General features: G+C 42.4%; 1 protein-coding gene across 6 annotated transcripts in view; it reads left to right on the forward strand.

Moving 5' to 3' along the window:
• PDE4D (phosphodiesterase 4D) overlaps positions 1-14,496 on the forward strand; it is a 1,744,955-nt gene that overhangs the window by 1,241,911 nt on the left and 488,548 nt on the right. The gene's annotated exons all lie outside the window — the stretch shown is intronic.

Below are 14,496 nucleotides of genomic sequence, written 5' to 3' on the forward strand. Positions count from 1 at the left end.
GTGTAGCAGTTGTGATAGAATCACAGTTTTCTCTGCTGCATATCTAGCAGAGCTCAGAATGCTGAGCCCTGTATAACCCCATCCACATCACTGATTGGCAGCTTTCTTGCAATATACAATGTACACAGAAAGCCTCCGATCATTGGTTGAGGCATGGTTGGACCAGAAAGCACAGGACACCTAGTCCTCTTGTGATAATCGTCAACTAATAAAACACTGATTTTATTGAAACAGCAAAACACAGCCTAATGTGTCACACATTGCTGGAATCAGAGTCTCAGCCTCTACATTATTCTGCTTTCAGATTACATATCAAAAACCTGCGGACGGATTCCCTTTAGAGGGTTATTTCCAAAATATCAAGTTATCCCCTATCAATAGGCTATTGAATAATTTGTTGATCACCGGAGGTCTGACTGCTGGAACCCCCAGCAATCTCAAGGTTGGGTGTCTAGAACTCCAAGCCCCAAGTACAAGGTTCTACTCCTACCTTGAATGGATTGGAGGTTCACAAACCCCACCACTGCTCTAATCATTGCCTATAGAACTGCAGGTGAAAACCGAGAACGATCCTCAGCTCTCGGGCAGTCTCCCAGACAATGAATGGAGTGCAGGTCGAGCATGTGCACTTTTGCTCCTTTACTAGATGCAGTAACAAAAATGGATGTGTTACAAATGAAAGAAAAACAGATGGTTAATTAATGGATTCATTTTCCATAGACGTCAATGTTAAAAAAAACTGATTCAGCAGAGATCAGTTATTTAAAAATGGACCAAAAAGTTGTGCCTGCAGAACTTTTTTGCCAAGTGATTGTCACTACTGGACTTGAGAACATAGCATTAGCACCAACATACAGTTAGGTCCATATATATTTGGACAGAGACAACATTTTTCTAATTTTGGTTCTAGACATTACCACAATGAATTTTAAACAAAACAATTCAGATGCAGTTGAAGTTCAGATTTTCAGCTTTCATTTGAGGGTATCCACATTAAAATTGGATGAAGGGTTTAGGAGTTTCAGCTCCTTAACATGTGTCACCCCTTCTCAATCTCCACCTCTGTTTTCAGCCTAGACAAAATCGCGTGTCCACCCAACATCACCTTAAAGCACCAACATAATTTAGGCTAATGATGTCAGCATTATTTTGCTTAAAGGGCCATGTGCATATCCTGGCCCTTTGGCTTACTATATCTGTGGGCATGCAATGACTAAACTTTAAAAAAACATATATGGAAAAGTCACTGTTTGTGTCAATGGTAATTTTTTATTTTATAGCATTCCCTGTTCTATGGCGATGTACAATACAAAGTTATATTGTGGTACCGTGTTAGCCAGAAAAATACTTTTATGTCCAAAAATGATATAAGTATTCTCGGAGTGATACCTTTATTGGCTTACCCAAAAAAAATATATATATATGCAAGCTTTCAGAGCACAGAGGCTCCTTCATCAGGCAATATTAATTAATTAAAATATTAATTTTGTAATATGGCCTGAAGAAGGAGCCTCTGTGCTCTGAAAGCTTGCATATATATATATTTTTTTTTTTGGGTAAGCCAATAAAGGTATCACTCCGAGAATACTTTTGTCATTTTTGGACATAAAAGTATTTACACCTGTTCTGTGGCAGATTTTGTAAAGTCCCAGGAAACAGGCAAGTCAATATGCCTTACTACTGCCTGTGCTGACATTACAGAATTGTACAGAGGAGACTGGAGATGAGCAAATGGACTCATAAGAAATCAAATTCTTATAAATTCTCCAAATATTTCAGATTCTAGAGAATACGAAATTTTAGAGATTTGATTAGCAAGAATCCTGCAAAACGTGCCGGCATGGGGTGCAATGACGTGACCACGTGAGGCCAACCATAAGCTGCAGCATCTGAAGATCCAAAGACCAATGTGGATCTGCTGGTTGAATTGACCGAAAACTAATTATGGGAGTTCTGCTTGTCACTTGTGACGCCCGCTGGTGGCACACGTGATTCGTGCACCTATTTGTAACGAATCATGGTTCTGTGTTCCCACCTGGTAATGGAGCTGGCCTGGTACAGCTCGTCTCCGGTTGGTGGGATTTTGTCCTGCCTGTGGTTGAAGCTAACAGTGAGTGGGAATGATTGGGAAATGGTCAACACTTGATCTGTAGGCCGCCTATATAATCCTGCTCCCTGCTCAGTCCTTTGCTGTTTATTGCAGTTTCCATTTGCTTGGTGGTTTGTGGTGTTAGCATTAGGTTTTGCTATTTCAGCAGGGTTTTCTCATTTTCCTTTTGGTTATGCTTTCTGGGGTTCCAGCACAGGTACCCACCTCATCCTAGACTGAGCATTAGCCACATCACCAGACGCCAGCTGTCCAGCGACAGTGGGCCTGGGAAGGGCTCTGCCAAAAGTCCCCCTTCCATTTAATGAGAGTTGGGTGAAGAGTATTCCCGGGCCTCAAGTGCTCGCCTAGCAGGGCAGCTTGCGCTAAGTGTGTCTTTGTCTGCGCCTTTACTTGTTTGGTTCCAGTCTTTTGGGTCTCTCTTAGAAGTGCATAACACCACTGTGCCATAGGGCCTGGCTTACCAAGGAAGGGGCTTAGCTAAGTGGCTACCAGGTGTTCACTGTAGCTCCTGATGGTGGAGTCAGGCTTGAGCTGCAGGTAGCTGCCAGTTACCACTCCTAGGCAGTCCCCGGTACTGCAGCTGCTGACCCCAATGATCAGGTTCTCGGACATGGACATGAGCTCCGTTCAGACTACTCCTCGGCAGGATGGATATTGATACTTAGTCACAGACAGGACTGGATTCGGAGACTGGTTTTAGCAGTCCGGATATATGGAGTACACATTAAGGCACTGGCCAGACATGGACCAGGGGACGAGGTTTAGGAACTGGTCACGCACACCCCAGGGGACAAGGTTCAAGCATCGGCCACACACGGACCAGGGGGCGAGGTTCATGCACTGGTCACACAAGGACCAGGGGATCAGGATCCGGCACCGGCAGCACAAGAACCTGGGGAGCACATTCTGGCACCAGTTTCAAAAGGACCAGGGGTTCGGGTTCAGGACTTAGCTACACAAGGACAAGGGGTTTGGGTTCAGAACCTAACCACAGAAGGACCAAGGGACCTAACAACTCACTAGTTCCCCTCAACCTAACTAATGAATCCACATTCCTATTGGGGAGGGTGCCCTTTTATAAAAGATACCTCTCAGCTATTGGCTGGGGGCGTCTTGGCAGGTGCACGCGCTGGCCCAATAAGAGCAAGAGAGCGCATGCGCACTAGGCATGCCGCCGGAAGTCAGTGCGACTGGGAGTTGACTGCACTGCCACGGCGGTGAGTGTGTCGTCGTCCCTGCATGGAGGGAGAAAGGGAACCGTGCAGGGGCGTCGGCAAGTGTGTTACATTGCTAATCTCTAAAGGAGACTAAAGTTAATACAAGCTATATATATTATGACCCATGTTATTAGATGAAGAGAAAAAAAGAAAACCCAGAGGGTTCCAGCATCAACCAATGATTAGAAGTTTAAAACATGACTTTTAATGAAAAACGATTAAAAAAAGTTTTTTTGCAAAAACATATCTATCAATGAAGAGGGAGAAGGTGAAGGGGTGACATGGGGGAGGAAAATAAAAAGGACACAGTTCTACGCGTTTCAAGCTGTGGAGCTCTTAGTCCTGAAAACACCACAATGTAACCAGTGTTTTTTGTATAATGTTGCTGCATAATTACCGTCCACTGGACTCCTGCATACAAACTCCAATGACTACAATGAATAAACTACAAGTTGTATTGAATCTTTCCCAACAAACCTGTATATCAATCTGCTCAGCTTCTCCTTCTCTATACTGTGCTGTCCACAGATCAGACTACACGTACAGTGTGACAGGTTCCCTTTAAGTGTCCTAATGTGCAGAGACCTCAAAGGGGAAGATCAGCAGGGGTCCCTGACGTCTGACTCCCTAGACCATACACTGTTGATAGAAATAACTTTTATATAGACTTCAAGTGCTTGATATAATGAGTCTTTGGCATCCCCCAATACTTAACTGTATTACTCTTGTATTAGAGTTGTGGATTTGGCAGATTTTCACTAAATCTTCTAACATTTTTGCATTTAGCAGAATTTAGTCTTTGGCAACAATTAATCTACTTGGCCTGTGACTACATTATCAGAATTTTTATTGCCGTCATTTTAATCAAATTTTCATTTTTCATACATTTTGCTTAAGCCAAGTATCTCTACTCTAAAGCCGAACTAATGATGCAGTAATGAAGTATTACCCAATTGGCAAGCATTTACCGAGCAATTATTCTATAAAGACCACACAGCGGAGGCTTTACTGCCCTCGCCACATGATCAACAATTCCTGATTAATACATTTCTATGAAGGATTTTTTACAGTAGTATTTGTTTTCTATATTCCTGAAATGATAGAGAATCACTGACTATTTGTGATCCATGGATATACAGGTGCATCTCACTAAATTAGAATATCATCAAAAAGTTAATTTATTTCAGTTCTTCAATACAAAAAGTGAAACTCATATATTATATAGCGTCATTACAAACAGAGTGATCTATTTCAAGTGTTTATTTCTGTTAATGTTGATGATATCTAGGCCTCGATTAATCAAAGCTTTTACACCAAAAAAGTACTGTAGCACTGGGGTCCTGGATTCAAATCCCACCAAGGACAACATCTAAAAGGAGTTTGTATGTTCTCCCCGTGTTTGTGTGGGTTTTCTCCGGGTCATCTGGTTTCGTCCCACACTCAAAAGACATACTGATAGGGAATTTAGATTGTGAGCCCCAATGGGGACAGTGCCCATAATGACTGTAAAGCGCTGTGGAATTATTGGCGCTATATAAGTGAGTAAAATAAATAAATTAAAGATTTGGAAAGTCAAAAAACTTGGGCGCAACTCAGAGTTCTGCCAAAAAATTTAAGCTTTTGGAATTTTCACCCCTGTTTTAGAGAAAAATCGTCAATCTTGATGATTTGGGAACACAGTCTCTATAATAGATTTGGGCAAAGTGCAGCCCTTTGGCTGTCACGGTTTTTCCACGTTCCGTGACAGCCAAATGGCTTTATGAAGTGGCGTCCCGACTAGTGATGGGTGATCCCAAACTTATGAGTTCAGCAGTAGTAACAGACAGTTACTGTCCAGTGCTAAACGCCGAGCACAGACTTCCCCCGATGTTCATAGTAATGTTTGGAGTTCCGGAGTGAGAAAGAGAAAATTTCCGCGTTCTGGTTGAAGTTTGGGTACTGTGCTGGTATATTTTGCACTTAATATGTTATAACTATTTGCATTATCAACTTTTTTATTTCATCTTAGTAAAAATCACATATAAAAATAGAACTTGAGACACATCAATATCTATATGGGGCTCGAGTTCCATTTTAATATGAGATTTTTACTAAGATAGAAATTGATGCCGGATTGCAATTTTTTTAGTCCTATTTTTTTCAATGCAAACAGTTGTACAGGTCTGTGTTTTGGGGGAAAACATGAATTGGAACATGAGATGTATGTGCAGCGCTCTCCTTATATGTGTGGCTATATCTGGTACTGCAGCTTAGTCTGTTCAACAGGACAAGGTTGAGCTACAGAACCTACCACAGCAACATTCACATATGGCCGACTGAAGGTCCCAACCCAAGCCTTCACGTATACTCTGTGTTATCAGCTTTTGTGGATCTAATGTATATACAGATGTAGAACATTATACATCATGGCCTCGAGTTGCACAATCCTTGCTTCCGGCAGCCATGGGTTCTTGCCACAAGTTATTCCTGAGGCACATTATTGTTGTCATCCGTGCGCACACTCTGAACATAGAGCCTTGGGAACAATGCATTCATGTGAAAGGAGATGAGATTTACCTTGACTGAGCAATAATCCCGATAATGGAGTCTAGTCACTGGAGATAAGACTGTACGCGTTAAGGAGGTGCAGAGCACATACATGCTTTCAGCACATTGTGTGATGGATAATTGCTTCTAACTTTGGGACTATTTGGCAATAGTTTGTGTGTAAGTCAAAACCAGAACCAGAGGTGTCACTCGAAAGTCCTTGGCCCCCATACAAAATGTGTAGTAGGACCCCCAATTTACCATGTAGTATTCATAATCCTGCCATTTTATTATATGGTAGAGGGGTTATTAAGTCACCTTAGGTAGGACCATAATAAAAGATGGTTTCTATTTCAAGGGGAGCAACCTTATAGTGGAGCAAAAAAAATAAGCTTGGCCTCACATTAACTTTATATCTACACTCCTCAATTTTGAGATTACAAGACCAAGAAGGAAAAGTCATGGACTTATGGAAATCACAGGATGGATAGACATGTTAAAGAGATGCAAATGATGAAAAAATGGAGACACAAAGAAGCCTTCACGGCTGAATGACACACCTCTCCAACTCTCGGGATTATGATGGGGCGGTGGCATAGTGATTCTTCTACTCTTCATTCCAGGTACACGAACAGCTTGGCGTTACAGTGATTTGGACATGGAACCATTTTTCTAAAGTGTCCTAGAAGTCTTTTTTGAACACGACAACAGCAAGCTGCATGTTGCTGGTGTTACTGTGAGCTAAATGTTCCATCATGACATGCAACGTCTCTGGACTTGTTTCCCATCGCACACATCTGAGACGTCATTGCAAAAGAAGCTGCCAGCAGCTGATCTTGATGACTTGTCCAAGTGTGTCCTCACTGTTAGCAGCCAAGGTGTATAAGTGCGAGGATTTCTGTATAATGAATAAATCAAGATGTTTCAAATTTTGTCTCCAAAATTTTTTTAATTAAATAATTACATTTTTATTCTTTGCATATACTTAGCATGTCTATCCATCCTGTGATTTTCATAATTCCATTTTTCTGTATATTTAATCGGGGAGACCAGCACTTATTGGAAAAACGGGGAACTTTTATCCATTATCAGAAAGTAACGGCAGTGCATGTGCTCCATCACCGCTCCATTCATTCCCTATGAGCTCTGTGCTTGGCTTTTTCCGGCAGCCCTATAGAGAATGAATTCCACGTTTCGCTGTGTCGGTTTGGGTGGTTGGACTCCCACAATCAATAATATCACCTGTGGATGGGTGATAACTTGTTTTCACCAGATAACACTTTTAAGTAGGTTAGTACCACTGGTGCCAGGAACAGGTTCTTTGTTTTTCTATCTTGTGAACCATTTATTCATTTCAGATAATTAATAATGAAACAGCCTGTTCAATAAATAATGTGTTTTTGCTGTCAGATATTACATGGTTGCTTGAAGAAATATGGCACACAGTCTTCTGCGTAGTAAGGATACAGACTTGGCCTGAGATGACCGTCTTGATAAAACACTGTGAATAATGTATAAGTGCATATACAAGAACAGGCGGCATGATGTCTCCTCCATCTAGGCCTATGTGTCCACTGAACCATTTAGTGCCCCGAGACTTAGAAAATCCCCAAAAGATAGCAGCAAAAGAGGTCTTCTTTACATTGGTGAGTAGATAGATGGAGGGGTTCATTTTTCCAAGGTTTATCACATGTTATGTAAAGCAACTTTGTAAATAGTCGCCATTAAATTTGTGTAGTGTCTATTGCTCCAAAGCAATTAAAGGAAATGTGTCAGGAGCTGTAAAGTGGTCACAAAAGTGAAGCCAGGAGCGGACATGCCATTGGTGCGACTTTTGCAGTCGCCCAAGAGGTAAGGGGGCCTCTTCTTCTTCCAAAGCAGGTGGAATTGTGCAATATGATGAGCTATTGGGCTGCAAAGGGCCCATAGACTGTTCTTGCACAAGGTCCATCTCCTGTCCTTGTCTGCCCTTGCTAGGTTAAATATCAGTCACTAGATACTTTATGCAGAAAGTTTGCCCATCTATCCCTCCCTCCATTCATTCATGTCCTTGCAAACAGATTTTCAGTTTTTTTTCTTCTTAACTTTAGAGAAGGGGACATGTTTATTTCCAGTTCTTTTTTTTAGTTCATTGTCACTTAGATTCATTAGTTCTAGAACCCATTAAAATGCTTTTAGTGGTGATGAATTGTGTGCCATGAGGTGCAGCTGGAAACTGAGCATTCTAATGCCGGGCATTGATCAAAGTGGCATGGGTGAGCAGGACTATTTGTAAACTGCTCTTTTTCGTTCCATAAAGCGTTTCTTTCCGTAACTTGCACATGATCATAAAACAAGGAAGAAAATGACATTGACCAGAAAGAATGACACCGAGATCTTTCTACTATACACTTTTGGAACATGAATGACGGCAGTGGTTTTAAATAGCTCCAGTTATCCTAATTTTAGTAAAACAATGCCAATTCTATAATGTTAAATGGGTATTTTCAAGTTGTCTCCTGAGCTGCTCACAGCTCTTCAGTCTCCTTACTTTCTTGTTGCTTGAGGGGAGAGCACTCCTCCTTAAATGACAGTTCTGATCCAAGTGCTTAAAGGGGTTGTCCGGTCCAAATCGATATAAGTCTGCAGTCATTCTGTGTGACTGGAGACTTATGAATCCCTCCAGCACGCACACTGCAGGGATTCGCCGGTTTATAACCTGGGACTGGAGGGTATGTATGCGTTATACATACTACCGGCCAGTGGGTGCAGCCTTGCTCTCCATATACTTGCTCTCCATACACTCACGCTCAATACAAGTGTACGGAAGTTAGACCGCACTCACCGGCCGTGAGTATGTACAACGCTTGTCCAGTGCCTGCGCTGGGGGGGTTCATAAGTCTTATCAATTTCAACCTGACAACTCCTTTAATCCTACTGCTACACATTAACTCTCTGACAATGTTTTTTCTGAGTCTACACTGCTATCACTACAAATAGGTATCGAGATAACAGAACCTCTGAAAAAGCACACAGCTCAGGAAAGTGAGAGCTGTGATTAGGAGAACTGCTCTGGATTCTGCCAATATTAGGTGTCAAGGGATTGTGAATAGTTATCACTGATAAGAGCCCTGTCAGAAGCTGAAAAGGGAGGTGAGCAGCTACTACTGAATAGAAATCAATGGGCTTGAGAGAGCTGACTGGGATGTTAGTAGATAACTCCTTTCCTGGAATATAACTAGTGTACATGTTCATCCAGGATACGATCAGTGTATTGTCCAAAGTTTTTCATGAAACATGAACATTCCAGAAGAAGTTTATTCTCAGGCTGAATACTTGCAGCTACTGCTGTTACTGTTGTGCAGAATATAACAACAGCATCAGCTACAACAACTGCAGCAGCTGCAACAACTGCAGAAGGTGAAAAGATAATTGTGAGCCAGTCAACAGGCTTGAGAGAACTGACTGCGATGTTAGGAGATAACGCCTTTCCTGGAATATAACTAGTGTACATGTTCATCCAGGATCTGGTGCCCAAGCTCCCTGGTAACTAGCTATTCACCATGTAAGATAAAATCTCACAGCATGAGTATGAAAGCAGATAGAAAAAGCAAGTCATTTGCAACCTGCTTATTTTCATGCTGTCTTACTAAGCAATTTAATAAGGTAATATTAAAGGGGTTCTCTATTTTGGACAATCTCTACTTGTTAGAAGTGTCTCTTGACAATATCAGATCACAAAGTTTTCTATAGGAAACAAGCAGTGAAAAAATAGACAGCACTTGGATACAATCAGTGTATTGTCCCAAGTTTTTGATGGAACATGAACATTCCAAAAGAAGTTTATTCTCAGGCTGAATACTTGTATTCTCCACAACAGTAACAGCAGCAGCTGCAACAACAACAGCATCAGCTACAACAACTGCAGCAGCTGCAACAACTGCAGAAGGTGAAAAGATAATTGTGAGCCAATTGATGGCCTTACTTCATATGGTAAAAACCTGGTGACAGGTTTGCTTTAATTCGACTGCAGAGACACGTATTAAGGTTCCAGAAGTTTTATACTCAGCTGAACTTTTGCATTATGCACAATTGCAGTAGCTGCAATAGCTGCAGAAGGTAAAAAGACAATTCTGAACCTGAGCTGTACAGATATGAACCTCAGCCAAAGATGGATGGCAAATATTGACTGGGGAAGAAGGGAGAGTTTACTTACATCAGAGCTTGGCTACAGGGAGAGAGACAGGACAAAATTGAAAAGGCAAACCTGATTGCATAGCAGTGAAATAACAGCAATACAATGATAATACAATACTGTATAATCCCAAGTCCTGAGACATGACAATGGGCAATTTTGCATGTCGTCTTTGGAGCTGGCCCTCATAAGTTGCAGTAAAACCACATTCAGATGTTCAGTATTTGGTCAGTATTTTACGCCAATATTCGTAAGCCAAAATCAGGAGAGAGTAAAAAACGCAGAAGTGGTGACTTGTTTCTATTATACTTTTCCTCTGATTGTTCCACTCCTGGTTTTAATTTACAAATACTGATGTAAAATACTGAACGTGTGAACGTGGCCTGAGAGTGTTTCTAGGTTGTGGAAGAAACTGGAGAAACCACAGGGAATCCTACACAAGCTTGGAGAAAAACCCAGAATAAACACTAGGCGGAAATAAGTGCGTCACCGACATTTTACTGTATCATATCAGCAAATTCAGTGAAACAAATGTTTTTTTCCTACCGGCTGAGCATATGGAAGTCTATTTTTTATGAGATCCAGATCACCATTATTGCCTTTTTATAAAATATGACATTTAATATGATTAGTAAAGCATATCTAGTAAACTAGCAAAGCTCCTCTCACACCCCGACTTGTTAACCCATTTTGATACCACGGTACAGATGTCTGGTGATAACGGTCATTGCACCAAGTACCACTGTGTGTGATTGAAGCAGGCACCATAGAAAAAGCATTAAACGAACTGGCAAATGGCATAGGATGCCAGCATCAGAAGGTGCCCGTGGGCATGTGTATGTACAGTATATACAGTGCTCCAGACTGTTCTGAAAACTCGCTTAGAAACGTCGTTTAAAGTTCCTGTTCAGATATTCTGTCTGAGAGTAAAACATTAGCGAGAAATAGGATTCCAGCAGTGCTCTGGGGGATCGGGCAGCTGACAGTGCAAATTATCTGAATTTGATATTAATTGACGTCAGAGTGGAGAGAGAGCCCGGGGCAGGTTGCACGCTGGCTCCTGCATGCATCCTTTTCATAATGACTAATCAGTCATCGGGAGGGCAAGTTGTGCCGAGGTGGAAATTAAAAACAAAACGCTATAATGAATCTTTCATTACAAAAATGTGGTTTTGTTATCTATTTAATTTCGGAGGCTTGTGCAGACGTTGATTATGTCATTTATGTTAATATGAGAGCAATGGATTGAAGATATTGGATTAAAGAGGGTGGGTGATATATTGACTTGGAAAAGCCGATAATACTATAAAATACTATAGTATAGATTTAACCCTGGCATGAGTGGAACAGACGGCCACGAGAGGTGGTGAGTTCTCCTTCAATGGAAGTCTTGAACCAGAGGCTGGACAGTCATCTGTCTGAGATGGTTTAGTTAATCCTGCATTGAGCTTGGGTTGGACACGATGACCCTGGAGGTCCCCGCCAACTCTAATATTCTATCATTGAATGGAAACTCTTAAGTCACTTAAAGCTCCTCAGTCCCAATTCTAAATATGTGACAAGAATCCCAAAATATCATGTGCCATTTATAATACAGTTTTTTTTATGTGGCCCCCATACACACTAGTTAAAATCTGATTTCGGTGGGTTCATCAGCCCATCTATTGTATATGGAGCCTGATCAATTTCAACATTTGATTCTTTTGTTCTCCAGAAGATAAATCGCTGGCAGTGGAGTCTAGACTTAGCTGTCTCATACACAACACATTGCATGCCAGAGCCGGTATGTCACTCTCCACAAGGAGAAACGTAACCCCTTAGACCTCAGGCCAGAACCTCTTGTGACGCCCTCCCTGGGCTATGGGGGATACTCGGAGCCGGGCCTTGCAGATGTCGTGGGGGAAAGCAGTCGTGGCCTTGACCCGTTCCGTGCCCAGGGCTGTCACATAAAAAATGGGATTTTGTATGAGTGGTTGTTCGACTACGTGGAGTAGGCCTCAGGGCAGGGAGAGATGAACTGTGTGGAGGAATGGTGGGTGCAGTGCCGCGCAGGAATAAACAAGCTGAGGCGGTGAATGAAGTCATCCGGTTCTTTACTCTCCTTTAGATAACTTTCAGCCGCAAAGCTTCTCTCTGCTACACACAGCGTACTGCGGCCACCGAGAAGGGGGTTCAATACTTCCCAGGTAGGTCAGGAGCACCTGTCAAGACCCCGCTGGTGTGTTCCTCTCCTTCTTTTCTCCTCCCGCTTGTGTTCCTTCCTAGGATCCACTAAGCCTCCGGGCTTTTCCAACAGTGATGTGAAGTACACAGTCAGATATTGGGGGCCGGTCACCCCTCTTGCAGCAGGAATCCCTCTGGCTAAGCCAGAGTGAAGAATACAGGTGGCGACTCCGCTCCGTCCGTATCCCCTTGGGATCCTTTTGCCTGTGGAGCCTATCTCTTCTGCTCCCCTCCAAGGCCTTCTTAGGACAGGACCCTGACCGGGTAGAGACACTGGTTAACTCTGACCCGCTCCTCGTCTCAAGGCCAGAGAACGAGGACCGTGAATCTTCAGCCAGCTGCAGACTCTTGCTGGACCCTGACAGAAGACCACAATCAAAGACCTTGAACTTAAGATGGCCGTGAATTATATATGATTCTCTATGTGTGTCCTGTAAGTGTTTCTTCCACCCTCACCCACTACTTGGTTCCCCCTATCTCTGGTTCCCCCCCATCTCCTCTATCCCGGGCCGGGGCAGCACCCTGGTGCATTTAGACCCCCTACAGGACAGGAGTGGTGTAGTGTTGAGTGGTGAAGTGGGGTCCTGGGTGATGCTCCATCCTTACCTGGGAGAGGAGATACCACACCTCTATCTGAGGTGCAGTACCCCTGTGGCAACTGAACCCTCTGGGGCGCCACACTCTCATCTAGCCAAATCAGTTCTCATACTTTGCCCTGACGAGGGGCAATACCCCGAAACACCGTGTCTGCAAATTGAGATTTTGCTTGGACTTTTATCCTAAGTCATATTGCAAGAATCGTTAAAGGGTGGATAATGAATCGTAGGAACGCTGCTTCCAATAGAGTTCTAGTCCTCTTCCTCTCTGAAGTGGCAATTTGCATACACAACACAGGAGCACTCAGCTGAGTGATCCTGTGTACGGGGGAGTCAGGACACATGGCTATCAGGGGACCATACAGTATCACACTCAAGGTCCATCTGCTTCCTATCCCCCCCCAGTTGCTACATCCCTATCTCAATTCTGCTTACTTAACCACAGACCCGATTTTACTAAAACAATGCCAGGAACCTGATTTCCAAAAAGTGGGGACTCTGTAATCATGGCTTTAATCTGCCAAATCTGGCTTTCTTCTTGAATCTCCTAAGTTAAACATTTAATCATATACTCTTTAACAATGAAAAAGTAGAATTATGGAAATCGCAGGATGGCTAGACATGTTAATAATATACAAATGATAAAAAAATGATTTATTCAATATTGAGTATGAGTGCCAGATGCAGAAATCCCTGTACTTACACGCCTTGGCTGCTCTCAGTGAGGAATATTCTGTCGCACTGAATGCATTTGGGCTAATCATCAAGATCCGCTGCCTGCAGCTTTTGTGCAATTGCTGAGCAACGATGGCCCAGATGTGCTTGATGGGAGAGAAGTCTGGAGACGCTGCAGGACATGGCAGCAGGTTTAAATCATGCATTATGCTCACAGTAACACAAGTAACATGTGACCTGGTATTGTGGTTTTGGAAAATGGCTCTTGGAGTTCTTTGGAGAAATGGCTGAACCCCTGGTTCCACCAGCAAATCAATGTAACGCTAAGCTATTTGTGTACCTGGATTGGGGTCCAATACCATAATCCCAGAAGTAGGATCAGTGTGATGTCCCCTTTAATATACAGTAGCATAATGTTTGATAGTTGGTACTGAAAAAAATCGAGATGTTTTGAAAATTCTGTTTCCATTTTTTTCATCATTTGCTTATTATTAACGTGTCTAAACATCCTGTTATTTTCATAATTCCTTCCATTTTCTTCTTGATGTTGCAATTTCAATGTTGAGGAGTGTACACGAGGATTACAAACAGGACATAATGGGAGAGAAGAACAGTGAGGGGGCTAATATGTTCAAGGCCATATGCCGTGAGAAAAAAACACTATAGTCATTATGATGTACCAACCAGTATGACACCCACGGCTGCATAAAACTTGGCTTGGGGGTCTGCTATTTGCCATTATCCAACATATTTTTATTTCTAGGTTCAGATGTACTTAAGGGGAATTCCAGCTATCACTATTTTGTCTGCCAGATAAATAAATTAGTTTATTATTGCTTTGGGAGTATTTGGAATCAGAGCATTTAGTAATGCTTGCTGAGCATTTTCGATAAGATTATCTTCGGTGATTAGCAAGATAAGATAGTATGTATGGCTTCAAAATGGAAAGAAGAAAGTATGGAGAAGGCTTGGGAC

The sequence above is a fragment of the Phyllobates terribilis genome, unplaced genomic scaffold (genome assembly GCF_046119375.1).
Source record: "Phyllobates terribilis strain yellow unplaced genomic scaffold, ASM4611937v1 Scaffold_1__5_contigs__length_1240528914, whole genome shotgun sequence".
In the NCBI taxonomy this organism is placed as follows: domain Eukaryota; kingdom Metazoa; phylum Chordata; class Amphibia; order Anura; family Dendrobatidae; genus Phyllobates; species Phyllobates terribilis.